The 25,708-nt window shown below is 31.7% G+C and overlaps 1 long non-coding RNA gene across 1 annotated transcript; it reads right to left on the minus strand.

Moving 5' to 3' along the window:
- Window positions 1–313: 313 nt before the first annotated feature.
- LOC139906013 (uncharacterized) lies at window positions 314–15,360 on the minus strand. The gene is made up of 3 exons (XR_011781201.1): window positions 15,185–15,360; window positions 15,061–15,111; window positions 314–346 (listed from the first exon to the last, which is right to left on the minus strand). It is a non-coding gene; the product is annotated as an uncharacterized lncRNA (long non-coding RNA).
- Window positions 15,361–25,708: the final 10,348 nt, after the last annotated feature.

Below are 25,708 nucleotides of genomic sequence, written 5' to 3' on the forward strand. Positions count from 1 at the left end.
GTAAATTAATGGAAGTAAGCTTAGGAACGCCCTGCGAAAAAGAAAATGTATCGTTTGAAATGGAAAGGAAAGATCTAATCATCTTACTTACTCATAATGGAAATATTTATTATTTTTAAAACAAAATAGATAAAATCTTTTTCATATAAAGTTTCAGTACTCCTGTTTCATGAGTATTAAAGTATAAATTTTAAATTATAGGACGTAAGGACACTTAAATAATATTACTAATGTAATTGAACTCATGCCTGCATGTAGCAAAGGAAATGTATGTATAATGCATTTATGTATATTTACTTAATAATGCACTCACCTTCTTCAGAATCCTCAGTTCCTCCTCTGGGCTCTTGCAAAGAAAAGAAAAAAAAAATAAAGGATTATGATGATCAAAGGGAGGGACAATAAGACAATTTACTATGACATGATTGACCGTGGAATTTAAGGTTAATTTATTTATTCAATATGTGAACCTCTGTGATGACGGAAATTCCTTTAGCCTTTAGTTTTTGTGTGGATCAAATAGTTTGTAGTAGTACAGTTAAACATGTACTTTTAATTATACCTAAATATTTTTATATTATTCGAGATCAAAGTTATATTTAGATACATATTTCTGTAATACATAGATATGTATGTATTACTGTTGTTAAGTATTTTGTGGTACTACCCTAAATAGATATAGAAACAGGTACTTAAAAGTCATTATGTGATAAAAACTGTCCTACTGATAACATAAACCGCAAATTTCTTTGCTAGAAAATTCCCTTATATAAAACAAAGTAAGAACAAAAATCGTCTTTCGTAACGTCTTCAAATTTCTGAGCTCTCATTTTAAGCTAGGGGGAAAGGGGTAAGCCTAAAAACATGTCTATCCTCGTTGGTGAGGTAGGAATCAACTTAAAACCATGTAGACCTGGCAAAATGATAATGACGTCATAGGCCATACAAAGAAAAATGATCGATTTTTTTTTTTTTCAAAGAGTGATCGTTTCTAAAAAGGATCATTTTATAATAGAAATAAATAAAACAATATTAGACGGATATCACTAGTATAATCAAATAAAAGATATACATTATTGTTGCATGAATAAAATCCCAAGATTTCGACATTTTGATACAAATTATCCTAACGTCAATATCCCAAGGCGAGGCATCTCGGCTATGGATGACTCGTCATTAGTATTGGATTGGTCTAAAAAGACTGCTCTCCGGTACTAACAAAATTTGTCAGTCCTTATTGATTTTTATAGTAACTACAACAGCTGAAATGATGTAGTTTACGAACGATGTCACATGAAGTGTGCAAGATACTTAGAAACAAGGTAGGTCAGTCATCATTTTTTTAACCTGGCCAGGCAGATATTACGTCAAGGCGATAAATAAAAGATGTCTTAATAAAACATAACATAGTCAGCTGTTTCTGTTTACAAGTTCATTAATTATATTTATATATCCAGATATTTTATAAATATGACGTCACAGAATTGGGGTTGTGTATTAATAAAATTTTCATGAAAATAGCGTCTCTAGCCTACCTTATCTCTAAGTATCTTGGAGGTGTGCAGAAAGAACGTAACATGCTCAAGTTTTATACGTTCTAGCTATCAGTTATTTTTTTCTTCATTTATATATAGTAGAAATAACTATAACTCTCATGTATTTATCAGATAGTGTGGAGTAACAATGATGTCTATGATATACTTATTTATATATAACTCCTTCTCGTCTCATTCTTCTACGCATTCTCCTTGTTTCTCTCGGTCGTCCTGGATTCCCAGTATTGAATAGTTTGTGTCTTTCAACCTCGTCAAGACACAACACAAACCACCTGCTATCTATGTCTTAAGTACTCCCACACTATCACTCTCCTATAATCTCTCCTGAATTTTTAAAATTCAAAAAGATATATATTTCATTACAAAGAGTGGCCCACGAACCTTTTTTCTTTTGATATCGCTATAAAAAAAAAGACAGATGGATATTTTTCAATAACTTTTTTTTAAATTTAAAAGCCTCAACATTCCGGTTAATGATGAAAAACCATTTCATTCATATGGCTGCCGTGGCTGGCCTTACAGTAGCTCATTCTGTCGACCCAATTTTTCAATACATTTTCGATTGTGTGAGCTTCAATAGCTGCAATGGCGACTCCAATTTCGTGTTTCAAATCATCAAACGTCTCTGGATGGTTGGTATAACATTTATCCTTGACGGTTCCCTACAAAAAAAAAGTCCAACGGAGTCAAATCGCAGCTACGAGGTGGCCAGTTGACGTTGCCGTTTCGGCTTATGATACGATTGTCGAAGACAGTGGGCAAAAGATCCACTGTAACGTTGGCTGTGTGACACGTAGCGCCATCCTGTTGGAACCAAATGTCGTCGATGTCTTCCTTTTCCATTTTGGGAAACAAAAATCTTCCAACATGGCCCGATAGCGCTCACTATTGACCGTAACGGCAGCTCCTTGCTCGTTTTTGAAGAAAAAAGGGCCGATGATGCCGCCGGTCTACATTCCGCACCAAACAGTCGCTCGTTGAGGATATATTGGTTTTTCCAAAGTTGCGCACAGATTTTCTGATTCCTCAATTTGGCAGTTTTGTTTATTTACATATCCGCCGAGGTGGAAATGTGCCTCATCCGAAAAGATGATTTTTCGGTAAAAATATTTATCTTCGATCAAACGGTCTTCGGCCCATTGGGCGAACCGAAAACGTATCGGATGGTCTTGTGGGTTCATTTCCTGCACTAATTGGATTTTTATGGCTTCAGGCCGAGGTCTTTCGTCAAAATTCGTTGCAGAGACGTGCGAGAAATGTCCAATTCCTGCGAATGGTGTCGAGCTGATGTCGATGGGTTTTTACATACACTTTCGGCAACAGCAGCAATGTTTTCGATTGAGCGCACTGGACGATCACAGGAACGCGTTGTTTGATCCATTAACGAACCAGTTTCGCGAACACAATTCACAAATTTATCCATAAACTGCCTGGAAGGCGCTTTATTTCGACCGAATTTCGTGCGTAATTTTCTTCTAGTTTCATTTGAAGACTCTCCATTTTGGAAGTAAGTCTTTTCCAATTTTCTTTGAGCGTAAACTTAACTATTTTGTAAACCGGAAACCTTTTACAAAATATTAAACACAATGAAAATGTTATTACAGCAGTCAAACGTCAAAAAAGTAGTAGTTTAAAATGCAACCGTTGGATAGGCCACCCTGTATTAAAATTATTCGATATTGTATCATAATATTGATTAGTAATATTGTATTAAAAGCGTAGCTATACATTTGCCAAAATGCTAAAATGTATATATACGACGAGGGATCAACAATAAATTGTATTCCTGTCCTTTTGGAAACGGATCATATGTGTATAATATTTTATTTTTTCGTTTATTTATCAAAAATAAAAACTTATGCTATGATGTATCCAGCGAGACGACGGAATCGACAACTGCCAACAAAATACAGAGGGCATTTTTGTTTTAGCGAGGTAACTCAGCGATAAGTCTATAGGGGAGGAGGTGGAGGGTTAATTAAAATTATATGAAAAATTTACCAAATAGTTCATGAACCTGCTAAAGTATTTTTGAATTGCCCCTAGGGACAATTTTTTTTTTTTTACACTTTTAATCTAAAAAGAATCAAAAAATATTCAAATTAACTTTAGAAACCAATCTAAAGATATTGACTACACCTGAACAGATGCACAATATCTATTAAATAAGATTTGAACGTCATAATAAAAATCTTGATGTCATTCATCCTTATAAAAAGGTTAACATATTGCATTTGATTGCTAATAAAGTATTTCGAACTAATTAATGAGAGAGTACAAAATGTTCAATACAAAGATTCAAACTCAACATAATCCTATTTGTAATATTAAAATATTTTAATATGAAACATCCTGATGATGTCATTAAGAACATTCGCAATTCGCATAACACATGTGCACTAGTGTTGAGACTCGTTCCAAGACCAAACTTCAGTTCGGTCTTAGGCAATTTTTTAAGAGAGATTTGAACCGCTATTTGGGTACAAACTACGATTTTAGAACGTTAACCGTAATGTACTCGTTTTCAAATCGTAGACCGATTTTTACGGTTTCAATATATAAACCGATTCCCTCCCCACTGCTGATTTATGCAACACGTTACACTTCCCTTAACGTTATTGTACTAATGTTTACAATTATCCAGTATTCATCTATATTATTGGTCCAGACCAAGGTTAATAAAAATACAAAGTTAGACCATCATGTAATCGGGCTTACTAGAATTTTCAATCTGATGTATTGTACCGACTACGGAGCAAGACAGGCAGATTTTTACAAAACACGCAATCTTTCATAGTCTATGACGTCACTATTGCTAGAATTTTCAATTTAATCTATAGTACCAACCTGGGCAAGAAAAACAGATTTTGACAAAAAAAAAAAAACGCAACCACTAATCTACTATAACGTCAATATTAAAAGCGAGGGGGAAGTCAAACATCAATGTTACAAGCATTATGGTATTACCTTGTATTTCTATTAACCTTGTTCTAAGCCAAGGACGTCCAACCTTTTAATTTCAATGGGGCACAGAATCTATTAAATGAAATTAAATTTCATAAAAAATGGCTTCATAATACAACACTATTAAATTTGTGTTTTTTGGGGGGTGGGGAGGGGAAAAAATCCTTATTTTTTTTCCACCAGAGCGGTAATTTTTCTCATATCCTATTATTTGGGGAGAACTAAAACACCTCTGGCGAGCAACCCTGCTTTGAAATCTCAGAAAATAAGAGTTGACGTCAAATATTTTTTTAATGTTTGACACGTATTGACAACATTAATATATTCAATCCTTACATTATCTTCATCTCATGTATTGACAATCCTTCATTTAAAGTTATTCATCTCTTTTTGTAATTGCAACTTGTACACAACAAAAAGGTAAGGACAAGCTGAAAATTAAAATGTCTTCTAAATATATCAAAAGATATTCTTAAATTACAAAGTATTTATTATATAATAACGGTATGACATAAATTTGGAAAAATATATTTCCCGCTCAACGACATTTCATAACGGTGTCAGACCGGTCTAGGATTTTCAAACAATACCCATCACTAATTTGTACGTGTATTTATTTATTAGGATATTTTTATTGCTGATATTTAAAAAGTTTTAATGACGTTATCATAACTTTCTATCATAACTAAGCTACAAATAATTCAGATTTGTGATGAATATAACAAAAATTATTATTGTAAGAGTAATCTTAGGTGTAATAAATATATTTTTTAGTACAGAGTGCATCAGGAAATTATACCTTGCCAATTAGAGCTTCATGAAGCTAATTTTCATGAAGCTAATTGCAAATCTTCTCCGCACCCATCACTCCGTTAAGAGGTCGGTGACATTGTGAATTACTTTGATCAGCTTGCCCGTTATGTCAGGAGCCTTATTAAGCAATGAGAGCCTCTGGCTATTGCTTAGCTTCAACGCTATTTCTTTGCATCAAGAAGTAGTGTAAAATTAAAACATGAACTTGTTTTTAATCCATTGTTTTGGTAATAACCAAGTAGTTTCACATTTAGTACAATAACTCTCAAACTAAATAACAAATTGCCATGAAGTTTTGACAGCTGTCTTTTGAAGGTTGGTGCTAACGATTAATGTCTTAATTTTTAAAAAAGCGCCCTCTATGGTTGAAGCCTGGGACTTTTCAACCCATGTGGTATATAAAAAATAAAGCTATTTATGTAAGTAATTATAAAACGGTATTTATAACTTTTGGGGATAATCCCCACCCAAAAAAAAAAAAAAAATGGAAGCTAGCAACGCCCCTGTTGGAGTCCATGGTGGCCGTAAAAAGAGGACATTTTGAGAAATAATTGTTGATATAATAAGGTGTAATTATAGTAAACAAATACTGTTGATACATTAAACATGTTGTTCTTGATGAAGTTGATTATTAATCTTAGTATCAAAAAAGGTAGGATTTCCTTACGCACACCGTATGTAGCTAAAAGACCGATTAATGTAACGTTCCTTGATGCATTCAATATTTCTTATATTATGCATACATATAACATTTTACATGTTTAAGAGGATAATTTATTTGCGAGAGAAAAAAAACATGTGTATGTTCTAGAAATACACCTGTATCAAAATGTAATTGAATATGTTTACAAGTTTATAAAAGACATTGTCAGTTTCTTCTTATTTTCTTTTATTTTTTGCAACATACAAAGTTTTATTGCATTTATATAAATGTTTCTCATTTACCGGGACATATCGAGATCCCATAGAGGGACCACCACAGAATTATATTGTTCTATATTTTTTTGAGGTGGAGGGGAGGGGGGCTTTGTGTTTTTGAATTTAATTAAAAATTACATTTTTAAAAATTAAATTTAAAAATCCAAAGTTTTTCATAAAAAAAATAATTTTTTTGTGAAAAATTTCAAATATTAAACTTTTTAGAAAAATTTCTCAAATTCACAGCTATTCACAACAAATTAAATTTTTTGGGAAAAAATTTCAAATATAATATTTTTTGAAAAGTAGTTCTAAATATTAAATTTTTTGGAAAAAAAAATCCAAAATTAACACCTGTTTGCAAAAACTATTCACAAAAAATTAAATTTTTTGGAACATAAATTCAAAAAGTCAATTTCCAGTATAAAATGTTTGGAAATTGTTCTTTTCAAAAGTCCATAGCTTTTCACAAAAAAAAATTAAATATTAAATTTTTTGCACTGCTGCATAATTTGCTCGAATCACCCTTTGTTTAAAGAAATCTCGCTTATTTTTTTAATTCCTGACATTAAAATTCTAATAAAAAGCAAACATTCCTTCATTGGGGGAGGCTACAGCACCTCCAGCCCTCCCCTTGCCAATACACCTGCCGTGAGAGTAAAAAATAAATACAGTGAAAATTAAATATTTATATTTTAAGAAGATATAATAAATGTGAAGCTATTGTTACCTAAAGAGACTAAAAAGGAGACAAGGTGGTTGAAATAAAAAGTAAATAAAAACTATGTAGGTATATGAATTATGTTCAGGATTCACGTAACTTCGATTAAAAAAATAAAGAATATAAATACCCCTCCCTCGTAGATGATTAGGATTATATATTTTTGTTTTAAAATCCCTTTTATAATTTTTTAGACCACAATTATGATTCAAGTACTATGAACTATAATTTTAATAAATACTTTATGTTTTTAGTTAAATTTAAAGAAAAATACATAACCCTTTCCGAAACGTTGAATCGAATAAATTACATTAATGAATCTAAGTTGATATACCATTGAACTTCGAAAGAGATGGTAAAGTGTTAAATGTGAATACAAGGACAAGAATTAGAGTAAATAACTTTAATAAGAAGCTCAAACTGAAGAACGCAACTGCTAATCTGAGAAAACATAGACAGATTGGTCAATATACAAATTAATATTTATTATTCATGTATGTATGTAAAAATAAAAATACGTATGCTATAATTTTTACTTATTGCTAGTCTTTAATTTACCACTCTTATATTATGTAATAAAATGCCAAATTAGATAATATGCATAAAAAATATCAATATAACCTTACATACAGATTATTATTAATATATACTCTATACAAATTAATGTTAGTCTTTTCAAATAATTAGTTCTGAAATTTACTTTATTATTCTATAAAGTATCAAGCACGGATATCGTCAAGTTTCATAACAATCGAAATAAGTATAGGAAACTTCTATAGATATTAATATCAATATACATAAGTTAAATATTTTTGCTTTTTATACTTTTTGGCATGGTCTTAAGTTTACCATTGTATAAGTTCAATTTGTGTTACCTTACAATGAATTAAGTCTGGGCATTCAAATTATTACCTTACAATTATATAGGACACAGTGCTATATGTATCAACAGTGACGTCATTAAATTTCCCTTCTTCTCTTGATAATGAAAAAAACACAAGCATAGAATTTCCTTGCGGCCTCACCTTTACCGTGCAACCAGTTGTATTGGGTCTGTCAATAAAATAAAAATAACTAATATGATCTCTTGGCTACCCTAATCATCGATATAGCCCCCCATGGCAGCAATGATAGCTTCCAGGCACCCACGGAAGGCCTTGCACCCACTGCAGAAGTAGTCCTCAGACATGGCATCCTAGTAGTGGTTATCAATGACCTTAAGGTTGTTGATATTTGGGTGACGGCCGGTCCAGGCCTTGCACTCAACATCCAACCAAAAAGTGAAGTCCAATGGGTTGGCATCTGGTGAGTATGAGGGCCAAATTTTCTTTGGCCAGAAAGGCATGTTGTACTCCAACCACTTTTGGGTCTTTTTGGATGTGTATGCAGGCGTACCATCCTGCTGGAACATAAAGTTCACGCCCGGGTTCATGTTGGAGATCCTCAACTCCTTTACAATCTCTGGTGGTTTCTCGCATGTGTCTAAAAGTTGTTTTTTTACTTTTGTTTTTTTAAGTATTTGACCGGGACAATCTTACTACATTCAGAAAAAAAGTTTGATGTAAGTAGCTAAAACGAAGTTTAAAGATTTTTTCACAGCACCCGGTATATATAATCACCTTACTCTTTTTCCTTATAGTCTCATGAGTCTTAATCATGTTATAAAGGGAGTGACGATATAACTACCTTTTTCCAAAAGCCAATAAAATAAATTTTTTACATTCAAAAAGTGTTAAAATTTTGTTTTGCATAGTTTTAAAAAACATATAAGATAGGTCACGTATATTCTACAGGGAATTTTAATACTAGATGATTTTTTTCTTTCTTTATGTAAATAAAGGTTTTAAAGGGATAATTAATTTATACAAAAATGCGCAACATTTAATAGAAAATATATCGGATTCAATAATTGTGGATGATTAATTCATTAAATAGTTTTGGTAATTGGCAATTCGTCAAATGTCTTTAAAATGATTGTATTCCAGAATAAAGGCAGTTCCTCAAAAAAAAAAAAAACTTAAATAATAAGTTATGAACAAGCTAATTTTTGATGGAGTTGTATGTTGTAAAGTTGTGGAATATACAGCCCGATCCGTGGTTTAAAAGTCAACCCGTGCATCACTAGAATCCATGTAACTCTTTATAAAAAAAATTGAAATATCACATATCATACTGATTCAAAAACACATATTTTATTCAAATACGTAACTTTTGTGCAGGGATGAATGAAAGATTTTCTAGGAATTATTTGTAGGTGTAAAACCCCTAGAAATCCCGGGATATCGAGAGATAACCCCTATTTGTTCATTCTATGTTAATTTTATATAAATTTTGATAATTAATTGATGCACTTCAAAGTTGAGTACCCATTTAGTACATCATTAATCATATGAATACCTACATCATCATCGCCAGGATGAATAAGCAGACTACAAAATGGAGCATAGTCGGAGGAAAGAACTTTCAAATTTTCCCTGAATATTTGTGACTAACATTTTTTTTAAATAACTTTTTTTTAGACGACAAAAAATATATATAGTGGCTACACAAAACTTGCAATAGAATTTAATTACAACTATATCCACGGCATGTTTAATTACGAGGCTTCATTACACAACCAAGCGATTGCTAAAATAAAAATAAACAAGTTTTGTTTTAATTTAACAATATGACTAAATTATGGCCTACCTCCATGTGACCCTCCTCCAGCTCCTACATTAACCCCTCGCCCCTCCCCGTTATTTTCAGTGTGGGGAGTTTTGGAGAAGTTTGTCTACCGCGACAAACTCCCCTCTAAGCTCCCATCATGAAAGTGTGGTACACCATGGACAGGGGCTTCATCGTTAAAGCTGTCAATCTGTTCGCCGGCGTGTGTAGGATGTTATTGCTTGGGAAAGAGGACAAATTGAATTAAAATAATAGCTAAACATAGTATTTAAACATATATCGAATTTGTTTTGAGTGTTATTTTCTAGAATCCAAAAAAACCGTTTTTCGTAATTTAGTCATTCTATCGCAAGTTTTGGGGCCACTTTGTATTAACAGGTGATCTTTTTTTACTGAAATTGTTAGTAATATTTATATAAATGACTATTTTAAAGTAAATAATGCTATATTTTATCTTTAAATGTTTGCAAGCCTTCTCATGGTCTTTTTTAATAAATTGTATTCATATTTCATTTAATTACTTTTTTTTAAGAGAATAACATTTATTTTTATAATGATTTTCTTTTAAAAAAGATAAATCTTTTTTCTCGTTTTAATTTATTATTTGTAAAAAATTCACTCATACATTGTTTTGCTTTTTCTAAATTCTATCTAAAATCTATAATTTCCTCAGAATTGGTATAGTAATGCGTAAAAGTGAATTGAAGAAAATATATGGGTAAGGATAATTTATGTAAGAAATACTCGAAACTGTGACCTATAATTTTGCCTTGAACATGTTGGCCGAAGTAATTTTCCCGTATTATTCTTGACTCCTTGAGATTTTGAGGACAAATTTGCAAGAATGACCTTTTCAAGGTTTTACTTTATTTTCTCCCCCCCCAAAAAAAAAAAAAAATATATATTTACATATATATAAAAGACAGCTGATGTTAACAAAGTATTCCTTCTTCTCGCTCCTTAACTTATCAAAGTGAATACATTATGAAAGACGAGTGAGACAAGGGAATAGATAGTTGACCACAAAATACAATAGGTACTTTTGTGCTAGCCAGGTAGAGCTATTTTTTATTTTCTTCAATCCTAGTGAACAAAATAAAATAATAACTAGGACTGAAGGACCGAGTGATTGGCTCTTAGGACTAACAAGTGGGGAAAATGACGGAACCGATTAGAAAAAGACTGATTAGGAATCCAATCCTAGAACCAATCCAACACCACTCACAGGATGCAACACTTATAATAACAAAATAAATAAAGTCATTCAATAAATATTTTAATTCATTTCACGATTGTTTTAATTCAATTCCCTCCAGCATTTCATAATTATTATTCTACTCTAACAAATCGCCCTTAGTTGGTCGAAAAAAGAATGAGAAAAAAAAAGATTGCGTGCTCCATAATTTATAAACGAGTACATAAATAAATAAGTATATAAATGGATACACCGTTGACAAGTTAAAAAATAATATCATTTCATTGTTTATTATATAAATTCAATTTATTCATTGGGATAATATGTAATTGTAAATTACAACTTCCGTTGTTATTCAACTCTCCACCCTAATCCCACCCAGAAAAAAACCCATGTTCATATATTATAATTGGGAAGAATTACAATTTAAATAGAACACTCAAAATCAAGTTTATATCGACAAGTAGATAATACTAATTGGCTTTTCCTAAAAATGGCATTCCATGAAAAGTGTACACACTCTCACGAATAAGGAATTCACTATTACAACAAATAAGAAGACCTTTTCCAATTAAAGACTTGAATGAAAATGATTCCATTGAGACACCACTCTAATTTTTTGTATACTTATATATGGGAAGAGTCAAGCTCCAACAAAAAAAAAATTGAACAATCGAACTTGCGGCTTACCTGGTGCGTCATTTTTAATATTTTGCAATCATTTTTCCATAGTATTTTTTAGACAAATGCTATTTTTAAAGTAGCATTTGAATACTTGCGTGTACTTTAAAGTAGTGATAGAACGATTTAAAAAAATCCCAATTCCGATTCCAATGCAACTCTAGTAAAAATTATCGATTTCGAAAATTTCAAAAACCAGAGATTTTCACAAAAAATTACATTTTTGCAAAAAAAAATCAAAAATCCCTAGTTATTCTCAAAAAAATAATTTTTTGGAAAAAGTTCTATAATTTCATTTTTAATTTATTTCTTTTTTAAAATAAAATTCAAATATTAATTTTTTTGGAGAACAATTTCAAAAATACATAGTCATTCATAGAAAATTAATGTTTCTCAAAAATTAATTTTAAATATGATTTTTTTTTCTATTTCAAATATTTTTTTTTTTTCTAGTTTTTCTGGAAGGGGGGCTATGTTTTTCAAATAAGAATCGCAATCGCACAAAAATAATCTTTTCCCGATTCCAATTCAAAAAAAAAAAAAAACTGCATCTCCGATTCCCAATTCCGATTAATCGTTCCATCACTAATTTAAAACAAACATTTTTTAAATTGTTTCACTATAAACGGAGTTATGTCCCACTGAAGTTCGAGGATCCTTCTAAAAGGTTTTCTTAATTTGAAGGACTCCCAAATGAGCTCTCGTACTCAGATAAATCTGAAATCTCCGATGTTTTTTTAGGATAAATACCCGTATCTAAAATTATCAATATTGTTCAGGTTTTTTTCATTAATTTACAAAAAGCTGAACACTTTGCATGGAATGCCCAAAAAGTTTACTGATATATTCGTAGATGGATTCACGATAATCATGTAATCACCTTGTGTTTGCCATATTTGATTATACAATGTGCATAATATGATATACTTAGATTTGTAAGTGAGGATTGTGATTATATTGTGTTACAACTTACATCACACCAAGCTACACGTAACACGAGATGCAAAATTTTCAAATAAAATCATTTTTACAAAAAAATTCAAAATATACTTGTATATTGTACATATTTAATAAGTTTTCAAGGATAAGGGGTTTTCTTTGGGTGTGACTAACTATAACTTTATTATTATATTTTTTTTTCTAAAGGTCATTAAATTTGAAATTTTACTTTACTTTTATTATAAATAAAAAAGACAACTTATTTCACACTTCTTGTATTAATACAGGCCTTTGTAGTCATAAGTAGGGGAGAACATTTTAAAATATACTTGCAATATATCATATCACTTCTGCTTAAAAATTGCCAAAAATTTAAACCACCTTGCATTTTTTGTCCAGAAACTGAGGAAAACATAAATGAAATTGTCCAATATCAACTACCCCAGTGGACCTTTTTATAGCAAGGAAATTATAGCTCGGTGCTACCTTGCTAACCCAATTTTATATTTTTTTATTCAAATCAGCGTTCTGAACGTAGATTGGTTGAATTAGAATGAGCTACCTTAAAGCTGTGAACAATTCCCAAGAATGTTTGAATATTAATCCCATTGTTTCGAAGAATGGTCTAACTACTCATTTTTGGCCTTTTCTCCCATTTTCCTTTCGGATGAAAGGACAAGATTTATTAACTCGATCAAGTCGTTCTGTCAACGCCACTTCCGTTAGGAGGAGGGTGCTAGCCATCTTATGAGAGGTTTTATAATAAAGAGCAAGTCTGTTCCTGCCGCCTGAATATTCATAATGACCCAAGAAATTAGTGGAACTAGCTATAGAGAAATGGCTAAGAAAATTAGCGGATTAAAGTTTAGCGGTCTATCGAAAAACAAAAAGGTATCATCCTCTGCCCCTTAGTAATAACACTACTTGCGAGAAAAGATTCGAAACTCGATTCGAAAGACTTTGGGCTATACTTGGACTTATAATATCGGATATATACATATATATATATATATTTCCCAACCCTGTTATTTATGAAGAACACAAGTTAACAGAAATAATATTTGTATTTCTATATTATTTGACACACTGATCACGAATCTTTAATTAGTTTTTCCGTATCAAATCAAGTTTTTGAGACGCCTTTTATGGGTTTGAGATATTTTTTGTTTCATGAAAATTATCAATAAGCCACATTAAATATAGTTTATTCTTTGCAAACTGTGATGCTGATTTCAAATATGTGCTTATATTTTGTATGCGATCATGAAATTTGCAAAAATGATATTAAAAGGCTAAAAAATCCCATATTTTAAGGATTTTGTTTGAAAAGAAGAATACCTCGATTTTTCAATTGTTTTTACGCTAAATAAAACTAAAGGGTTTTTCAATAAGGACGCTCACATTTTACGTTGATAGGTTTCAAAACAACATCATATTTGTTATTGTTTTTTAACAGTTGTGCTTAGAAATAATTATAGTTTTATCATGGAGCAGTACACACTTGAGCAATGCTTGCAAATTATTAAATTTTATTACAAAAGTGGTGAGTCTTTGATCCAAACTTTAAGAGCGTTAACGCCAATTTATGGTCAACGAAATCGATTTTCAAAATCCACAATTCAACGTTTAGTGAAAAAATTGATTCCACATACACGCTACATAATGTTCCTGTGCCAGTGAGACAAAGAAATGCACGAAGTGTAAAAAATATTGCTGCCGCAAGTGCATCAATTGAAGATGACCCAAATTTGTCTCTTACGCGCCGTTCTCGATCGTTGGGCATCTCTGTGACATCGTTGTGGCGAATTTTGGGAAAAGATCTTAGCCTACACTATGATCCTGATTTTCAACGTAAAATCATCTTCAGCGATGAGGCACATTTTTGGCTCAATGGCTTTGTTAACAAGCAAAATATGCGCTTTTGGGCCGGAAAAACCACACACGTGATTCAATAGGCCGCCATTACATCCCCAAAAAATTACTGTTTGGTGTGGATTGCATGTTGGCGGTGTCATTGGGCCGTACTTTTTCGTCGACGATGACAATCGCCACGTTACAGTGAATGGAAATCGTTACCACGCCATGATAACCGATTTTTTTTTGGCCTGAATTGGAAGATATGAACTTGGACGATATGTGGTTACAACAAGACAGTACCACAAGAAATGTACCAGTCAATTGGCCGCCTCGCTTGTGCAATTTAACGCATCTAGACTATTTTCTTTGGGGTCACGTAAAAGCCCTGGTCTACACCAATAATCATACGACGTTAGAAGAGCTCAGAAAAATATTCAACACGAAATTGCTGCAGTTTCAGCCAATTTATGCGGAAAAGTAGTCGAAATTGGGTTCAACGATTGGACTTCGTAAAACGTGCACGTGGTGGTGATTCAAACGACATCGAATTTCATTCATAAATCAACTTGAATGTATTTTAACGGCAAATAAAGAAATCGTCGATATCTCAAACCGTTTTCGTTTTATTTTTTTTTTAAATGTGAGTGCTGTTAATGAAAAATCCTTTATTTAAAGCGTAAATATTGAGACTTTCATTTAGAAGAGTATTTGGTTCTTAACTTTAAAATATATTTAACTTGTATAATTACCCTTTCCTGGGGAGAATGTGTATGGTGCAAGGATTTCTTGACTCTATCCTCCTGTACAATATAAGGATTGACGGTTATTCTACACTTATCAATCATTATTCATTATAAAAAAATATGAACCTACAGCATATTTAACTCTTCTCCTTGTTCGGATATTGTCTGAACTCTCAGTGGGGACAACCCTCAGTAAGAACAAAACTGGCAACACACTAATATTGAATTTCATTATTCTACATATACACATGAGTAACTGAATCATTCCAAAATCATTCAAGAAATATTAAATGAACAAGGACCCTGAGTCGTACGCATTAATTACCATATTATAATAATTTGACGCCATATGATTACTGAAGGTAAGGCTTGGTTTTGCGTGTAGACGAGGTTTTTTTTAAAAGTTTGGACTCCTTATGTAGTTATACTTATATTTTATCTCACCACATCACCAATAATTATTATAAAAGAGGGAAGCGTTTTTAAGCCTTGAGAAAATTTGTAGTGTGTTTAAATAAATAAATGCGTACAAAGACTGTAATCAAATAAAAAACACAAAAGTCGAATATTGATATCTAATTAATTGTATGCTGTTGTTTTAAACAAATAATTACTGGGTTGGGCGTTGGTTTGGAAATCCTAGACCGGTCCGGGAACGAGCTTTAACATAAATAATTCGCCAGTTTTTCTTATTAAATGTCAGATGGAAGAAGGGTTTAACATTTACCGGGAAATTGTCTTCGAACGAGATCTCCAGATGTTTTTTTTTAGATTTTGGGATCCCTTTAGTAAATAATAAATACTGTAAATTTAGCCCTTAAACGTTTTTGTTGTACAAATGCAACTATTTGTAATATGTATATATAATATGCAATAATATTCCACAAAAATGTGTCAAATTGCAACGTTTTTTAAATGTGAAACAACCTTTTGCTAAGTTTGAGTAGATATTATAAATGATTATGAAAAAAAATCCACAAATATTTTTTTTCCAGTTATATTACTTCGATGGAACGTTTTTCACTTGATAAAATTATTTTCATGGCAAAAAAAAAAAAAAAAAATTAAGGGATGAGTTATTCTTAATATATCTTAAGAAAAAATTTTATAGCTAGTCCCACCCATATATTCTCTATTTATCATTATCACTAATAATGTTACAGGTTGTATCCTGAGAGTCCAGCTTTTTTGAAATCTTTAACAAAAAATAATCAAATAGTAAGTGATACATCAGTAAATTTTTGGCGGATTATATTATATATTTAATTGAACTTATATTATTAAATAATTAAATGCAGGATTTCCTCAATATTTCCTGTCTAAATAAAACCCCAAGGAGCTCCGAAAAAAGTGATACCGAGTGACAAACCCTAGTAAGTACTATACATACTTTTTAGTGTTCCTTTAATCGGTCAGATGGAGTTGTACCGATTAAGTATAAGTAAACATTATATGATTACATTTAAAATCCTCCATCTGACCTAGTATATTTCCTTCATTAGGAAAGACAGGGGCGTCAACCCACGCACATTAAGTTAGCCCATTAATGACGAAAGTTAACCAATCGATTAATTGGTTTGAAATTTAGGACATCCATTGATCTTGCTGTTGATGATATTTTCCTAAAAAACACGGCTATTAGTACACAGATTCTCGAGATATGGGATGTGTATTTAAACACCCCTTCCCCCATGCCTTCAAATTATCGTAATTCTTTTTTTTTTTTAAATTCCTACACTATACCTATATAGATTTAATAATTTAGTATTAAATAATTGAGGGATGATTATGTACATGAAATAATATTCTTCAAAACACTTTGAATTAAAATATATATTACATTTTTAACACATAAACTAACTTTCATAGCAGGAAATTTACATATATTACCATTATCATCTTTATATACAAGATCAAGTGGTAAATGGGGCTATATCTGACAATATTTTCTATACTTCGCGAACTTTTTTTTGTAAGTATCCTCCTTGAGAATAGTGGACCCAAATTTTATAGCCAAAATGAATAGGTTTTCTTCCAATGAACTGTTGGGCGTGATGTCTTCCATAATATGGACCCATACTTACGTCTATTGCTGAATATTCAGGCGTCTAAATCCTCAAAGAATAGCCTCAGTTTCGCTGTAGTGTCCTACTTTTCGACTTTTGTGGTGTCTATAAAATGAATATATTTATAATGTTTAAAAATCGATCTCGACTAATATTATTGGCTAAAATATGAGGAACAGCTTCAGAGTTGGATGAGTATATTTTCTTATCCAGTGTGTTAGATTTTTTACCTATTAGTTTCAAGAATGATGAGATCCCTCAGGTTCTAGTCAAAGAAAAAAAAATACTCCTATGGATTCTCCAATGAGAGGGATGTTTCTTCGATGTTGAAAGATGTAGAGATATGAAAATCTCTTTCTTTCTTTTCCTTCATTTTAAATCTCTTTAATCTCTTTTGCGCTTTTTTGTATTACTAATTATTTCCTCTTCATTGCCATCACTTTGACGAAGAAAACAGGGAGCTGAGAGAGTGCCCCTTTCGAGACTGTATAAACCCCCATCGCCGTCTTCACAATCTGACCTATCTATTTCAGGGAATCCAAGATTTATTACTTCCACATTGACATCTGATAGAGTTTCTAGCAATCCCTAGTTCTCATTGGCTTTTGAAACTGCAATTGAGACGATCAAAACAAACATATAGGAGCTCAATGTTATAAAAAGTATAGTAGTAAAATCATTCTTTATGGACAAAGGGGTATTATAATACCCATCCTACTTTATTGTTCAAAAAAATAAATATATGTATAACTATGCATATAATTTTTGTACACTAATTGAGAGATATACATCCTGTCGATAGGGATGCAGCACTTTGAAGTAGTTACTTATGATATTTATACCAAAAAAACTAAATGACTGACTTTTTTACCCTTGAACAAATTCTTGGACGCGATTACAAACAACAAACTGACCTATAATGCAAGAATTATAAGCCAAATCATATTCATCCTTTAAAACTTTTTATTACCAAAATACTCAGGAACCACGTGTACAAATCTCATCAATTTAATAAAGCAAATTCCGAAGTGATGGGGAATTATGTCATTGGGTATTTAAATCCCCCATCGTCATTAATTTCTTCCGAGCACGTTGTCCATTGAGCTACTTATATTCCCAGGGGTGTCTGCAGGGGATGGGATGGCAGGGCTGTAGGCCCCTAAATTAATGAATTTTTGCTTTTTACTAGAAATTTTTTTGATCACTTACGCGAAATAAGAGTTTTTTTACGATCTCTTTACTTAATTTAATTTTTAGTGAACAGCTGTGGATTTTTGATGGACGCCCTAGATACCATCCCCACCAGTGTTGGGGTTCGTTCAGAAAATCCTAGACCCTACTGAGACATTGATATTTTTTAGTGGACTTAACTGACTTGGGTGTTTAACGAAGTTCGGTCTGGACCGATATCTAAGACAATTTCTGTCTCGATCAGTTTGAAAAAATATGTCGGGTTGGGGCAATTAAAAAAAACTATAATTATTGATCTAATTCAAAATTCGGTCTAGACTGATTCTATAGATAAATTGTGGATAACGTCATAATTAAGAATATTGGCAAAAAAATGTTCTATAAAATTAATTGTGTTTCATAAATAATATTTGTACAACTCAGGAAAGGCAAGAAAACTGTTCCATGGATTGAGAAGGAAAAAAATGAGACCAAAAATCGATCCTTTATTTTGAAAACCATTAGATTTCGGTCTACGCCCTGAGATCTTGGTTTGGACCGAAATATCGGTCCAAATCGATCTTAAAGAAATAACTTTAGATGGAACTAAAAAAAATCGATCTTTTACCGAGTCTCAACACTACATTAATAACAAGCAAACACATTTAATAAGCACCAATTCCCTACTTCTCTACTCGAAATCAAGCTTCATGAAACCTTATAAAGAACGTATTTAATCCTTTGCAATGTTGATTAGCTCAATAAAACAGTGGGATGACACATAACAATAGGCACATAGTGTTACTGGGTCCTCTTAAGAACTTAAGACTTTGTTTACACATACTTCCACCTCTAATGACACTTTCACCGTCTTTGAATATCATATTATTGTACTTTAATTTCACTTAATCTAGGTCTTCAGCTATACATATTAAATACCTACAGAATATAATATTATGAATTTACTGTACTGCTTTGTTTATTTACAAAGCATTCTTGAATGTAATTATAATGATGATTAAAAGTATAAATAATGTAGCTTGCAAAATTCCTCCACTGATTGTAAGGACATCATCATCTCTTCAAGGTCAATAATCAACAAATAAATATGTAGTTTTTGATATATAAACTATATTTAAAATTTATGATATAATATACCCTAAATCTAACATGAAAACTTCTTATCCATGATGCACTTATTGGGCCTCCTTAAATTCTTTGATGATACGTAATGGCCTGACTCATAACCTTAAAAATAAATGCGTTATACGTTTAATGAATTATGTCATTTCATTCTTGTTTGATGACCTATTGATACGCTTTTATTAAACGGATCTATAAATTATTTTACATACTACATATATACAAATAAAGTAAAGTTTGACCCTCTGTGTTTTTTATGAATGAATACATGAAAACGAGTCACTGGGTGCACTGTATTTAGTGTTCCATGATGTATATCATAAACATATTTGATCTAAGATATATCAATTTGCTTGTATTAATGAATTATTGCAGGTGTGTGCATATAGCATCGAACATATGTATATACAGGGTGTATTGTATTCAGTGCTACCTGTTATCAATCATATAAATATTTTTGATATAAGAAATAATCACGTTGTCGAATTAATGATATATTGCAAGTCGCTTGAAAAGTCCGAGAGATGGTACTACTGGCGAAAATCGAGGTTATGTTAAGTTAGTAGCATCTCCTGGAAGATCACACACAAACTTTCATCCAGATCCGTCCATTTCTTTCTTTCGGTCGGAAATATTATGGTATTATACTTTTGGATTCTTAAGTAATAATTCTCATTGACTGACTGGTAAAGGGTAAAACTATTACAGATACATATTATTGATTGTTATTGGACCGTTTGAAACCCCAGCTCAAGAAAAACGCCCATAATTGGCTCATAAAATGTTCTTTTCTATCATGACAATGCACCAGCTCACACTTTAGCAGTTATAGTCGCAAAATTAATTGAATTAGGGCTCCAACTCGCAATGCCCTCAGTACAATTAATCTCTTGCACCTTCACTCTTCTGTCATCCATCCCCATATCATGGATTTTATGAGTGATTTCTAAAGTAGTAACCACAACAGAGCGTCCAAAACGTTAAGCGTCACTTGTGCCCATATGGCCACACCAAAAAATTTTGAAACCACTTATAAACAGTTCTAATTGAAGGTGCAGTGTCACCATAATAGTTATCAAGCTTCTATTTAGTGTCCTGAAGCGTTTTGCCATTCATAAAGTATTGCGTAATCTACCCACAAAATTCTTTATCGTCCATTTTTTGAAAATCACTCTACTTCCTCGATTGAAACGAATGCTAAACTGTGTTGGCTGAAAGTTGGTGTGTGCTCTTCCTAGAGATACTACTAACTAAACAAAACCTCGATACTCGCTAGAAGTCTCTCGTTGTTTGCATGGACTTTTCAAACAACCTTCTTACAAGGGTACTGTGTCTGTTTGTTTTTGTTATTGGACTCTTATTAATAATTATCATCCTTCATGTGCATTTTCAGTGTATGTTAAGATTTGAATTGAATAAACGGAGTTATGTTAAATGAATTTTGTATGTTTTTATTTTTGAACGCTATAAAGAATAAAGTACTTATTATTACATTTTAATATATACATAGAATACATATTCATTCATATAAGTATTGAGTAGATACGTGTGATTATAAAAAAAAAAAAGAGTGAAACTTAGGGTTTAATATTGTAGAATAACTTCGATATTATTAAAGAAAAATTTGTGTTTTAGTCGACGCCTAACTATTTCCGCTAGTATACAAATAAATCTAGATAATTCAATATTGATACAATAAATTGCATTTTTCAAGGACATTGTATGTATATCAAAGTGGGAAGGCCACGTTGAAATGAAGGATAGAGACAAATATTATCATGGCGTGTTGACAGGAGTAATTATGAATATTATATGGAATTATTTGTTTAATCGCTTTGTGGTGATGAAGAAACCTCACTGTTTAGATTCAATACAATATAAAGTCAATATATCATGTATATATATTGAAGGATTTTTCATTTTCCCGGGAAATTGTCTTTGAGACGGAGTTTGTACCACTTTTTTTTTTTTTACTCAGAACAGTTTCGCCGTATGCACTGTCAACATTTTAAGTGTTCTGGAGAACTAAATTTCATTTTTTACACAAAAATTGATGCAAATTCTTTTATCCATGTTTTTCAATAGTAAAAATGGCCCAAATTTGCACTACATTTTTTCTTCAATATTATAGATAAAAAAATAATCTAAACAAGTCCGGATATAATTTATTAATACATGCCTACTACACAGAACACACTTAGGGAGATAACATCTCAGAAGGATGTGTTATGTGCACATACATCATATACATAAGTGTAAATAATCTCATGAAGAAAAAGAAGAAGAAGAAACTGTAAGAAGAAACTTGGTATAAATCCAAAATATCACAACTTTAATCTCATAACAATATTATGTTTGGGTGAATTTCATTAAATACCTAATAATATATCTATTATAGGCTGATACAATCATGTAATTCAATCTTCTATTATCTTCTTGATTAGGTAGGATGGAGGGGGGAAGTGTCAGATTATTGAGGATATACTATATATAATGATGAAAGTTGTGTGTATTTAGGACTCGTTACTCGTTAAAAAAAGAAACCAAAGATCAACATGGTAACCCAACCAATTTTAAAAATGTTTGGAGGAGAGCAGCTTAGCTGTCATGACGTTTCGTTAGATCAGCTGTGACGAAGAGGAGAAGGAAATAAATAAGGGCATATGCAAAAATTACTCTAATGTCGATCCTCAATTCTACTCTGAGTCCAACAAGGGCTTACAATTATAACTACGCAGGAAATCCTCAAAGTTGATCTACGTCTTTTATGAGCGCACACGAATGCTCAATTAGGTTTTGAATATATGTAATTAAATATATTAGGAAAGGAAGTTCACTACTCATGAGTTAAATAACAATGGCAACAGCTGAGGAAAGGAAAAATCATTCATCAGACTATCAATTCCAAAATATAAACGGGCCAGCTAAAAAATACACACGATTTACCTCACTAATTGTACATAGAGATGGGATTTTTGTATGAGGTGGGAGGGAGATTGGTGGTATTTATGAATTACTACTATAAAGAGGATAACTTTTAAAATAGCATTAGTGCAGGCAAAATATAATAATTATATTTTAAATTCATATTTATTTATTTCATTGGTTATTATTAAATCAATTTACACCCCAAATAGGGGAGAATTCTTCTTTTAGAGGGAGTGGGTGTATTCAATAATGACAAAAAGAAGAAAGAGCACAAGTATCAACCATTTTCCCTTTTCTAATCAGAATAGTTATTTTTGCTTTTCACAGATCATTACTTTAATTATACTTAGAGATGAAAATCGTGGGTATTTTGAGTATTAAAAAAGAAACCGAAAATCAACATAGTAACCCTGACAATTAAAATAACAAGCAAAGCTTAAACACAGAATATTCATGGAGGAAGTGTCAAACGAAGAGCTCTGGAAGAATTAAGTTCCTAATTGATCAAACTGTATTAAAATGAAGAAACAAGATTCCAAATTAAAGATAAAATCCCTGCCTCAAATACTTCATCAAAATCATCGAGTTTGTGGACTTCTTTTAAACTAGATTCCCTTCTTACTTTCTACTTATCAATATCGGCATCCTCTGTCTCCTTGAAAAGAATGTTCTCCGCTGCGTCGTACCTTGAAATAAGTTTATCAATATGTAAAGCTTCAAAATTAATGCATTTTTATTAAATTGATTTGTTGTATTTGACTTCATTAATTAGTTATTACCAGAGCTGTGGACTCGAGTCACAGGACTTGAGTCAGACTCGAGACATTAATCAAACAACTTGTGACTCGAACTTGCGATTTTTGTTAAAATGACTTGTGACTTGACTTGGACTTGGGAAATGAATGGCTCGTGACTCGAGTCAGGCGAGAATATAAATGACTTGAGATTCGTAGGGGGTTTAATTTATATATAATGTTAATGTATGCACAAACAAGTTTAGAAAAGAATATATATTGATCCACTGAATGGGAGAAAAGTGGGTTCAGCTAAAACAGGAACTACTAGAGAAAAAAATCATCCGAGTCCGCATCCACACATTTTTCCCGTTACAAGGAGTTAATATTTTTACATTCGGATATCCTATCACGTCTTCTGATCATCTATTCAACTTCATTTTCTGTTCAAGAGATCTTTCTTCTTTGTGTCTCACTTAATAGATCTCATCTTCTTTAATGGAAGGATCGTTCATTGTGTATATGCTACTTCAATTCAAGGTCTCTGATAGGGTCTTCTGACCTTGTTATTCATTGTCTCTATACGTAAACTCCTCCAGGTCTTCTTCGGAATCATAGACGTATACTTCTATAAGTTAATGTCTATAATTGTAGGGGGTTTCGTAGAGCTTCTTTTCTCTATTGATTGCAGGTATCCATAGAATGGATGTTATCATCTTGCCGAACTAAATCCATTATATTCCATCTTGAGACGGAGTTGGAACAAGGATATTAATATTATATTTTGGCTATTAATAATATTACTGAGGGTGAGGAAGGAGCAAAGTTTATTTTTTCACTTTATGTACCGTGGGTCTGTTTCTCACTCTTTCCTTCCTCATAAAAAAATATGGGTTTAATCATATTAAAGAAGGCCAAATATTCTAATACATTGAATCGGGACGAAAAAGGTGTATGAAATATGAAAAGTAGAATACGTCATCATGGGACTTACTTACACAAGTAGACCACAGAGTGAGAGACAGAGCTAGAAAGAGACTAATTCCTCTTCTCCTTTGAATAGTGTGATGTCATAAAGTCAGTCTCGAGTCTTTAAACAAAATGAATTGATAATGACTTGTGACTAGTCATTTTATATTGAATTGGGACTCGAGTCTGACTTGAACTAAAATAACTCGATACTTGACTTGGACTCAGCTCTGGTTATTACATGCCGATTAGGTGGAGGTTGGCCCGAAACCTGATATCTCGTAGCTCAACTTAGCCCGAAGCCCAATATTTTCTAGTATGATCTTCCTCTAGTAGGAGCCAAGAACGAACACAATCTAGGACAACCCCTATATTCGTGCATGACACACTTTTTATACGAAACTAGCTAATATATATATATATATTTTTTTTTTTTCAGGCGAAAAAGTATAAAAACTACACACTAAAATATTTCGCTAATATTTATTATTATATTCATACTAATGACCTTTAAAATAATTTATGCGTGAGTTTTTTTGATATTTAAATAAATAAAAAAGATTGTTTTTTGTAGTTAACATGATATCCATTGTTGTTATAGGAAATTAATTTTTTAAAGTCGTATCACTAATATACATAGGTAATTATAGTTGATTTGAAGACGGATGTTATTATAACTAACTTTTCTCAGCTCAAAATTCCTTCAAAATAATATTTCTTATTTTTCTCTTTTTTTCGTCATAGAACATTGATTGCAAGGAAGCGAATTTGTAACGGCATATAGAACGCATATTGGAATGTTCCTTACTTGCACACAAACAAACAAAAAACAACTTCTTCTCCTTCATCAGATGTTATAAGTATGTACAGAGCCATCAATCATTCTCCTCGACAATTTGTTTTCAATTTTCTCTCCTGCTTGTTTGCGACCCTAATTAAAACGTCATATTTTCACCTAGCTATATTTTTCCTATAAGTTTGAATATAGATATGAGTCATGACGACGTCTTAATCATCATAACAAGTTGTCAAAATAAAGTAAGTAGAAAAATTGAACACGATTTATAATGGAATCTATAATTTTATACAAAAATTCTTATATGAGAAAATATGAAATAAATTAAGATATTAATAGACTAGAAAGGTGATTCAACCTTTTTATCATTGAGAAGCACTTTTTATTATTATTTTTTTTTTTTTTTTTTTTTTTGGGGCGGGGACCTAATTTTGCCCAAATATTTGGGTTTCTTATATTTTTAGAAAAATATTTGCCGATGATTTTTTTATATTAAAAAAAGACATTTCTTCCATAACCTTAGAAACATTGTGGAACCCTGAATGAGAATCAGTGACCTAGAGTTTGGATGCAGTTGGCACTAAGGACTGGTTGAACATGGCCCTCCCCTCTCAGATTACCTAAAATTAAGAAATTGTGTACTTATATTTTTCCGAAATGGGGTCCCCATTTTAAAAAGCCTATCTGTATCTCTTGACCTAGTTGAAGTTCATCCTTTTTACAAATGCAAGGGCATAATCAGACGACCCCTAATAATTTTTTCGAAAGGAGAATTTTTTTGTCTGTTAATGATGGGTCGTTCATAGTCACTCCAACCAGGAGTTTATAGACTTTAAGTATATTAAATA

This window comes from Lepeophtheirus salmonis, chromosome 7, assembly GCF_016086655.4.
Source record: "Lepeophtheirus salmonis chromosome 7, UVic_Lsal_1.4, whole genome shotgun sequence".
NCBI lineage: Eukaryota > Metazoa > Arthropoda > Copepoda > Siphonostomatoida > Caligidae > Lepeophtheirus > Lepeophtheirus salmonis.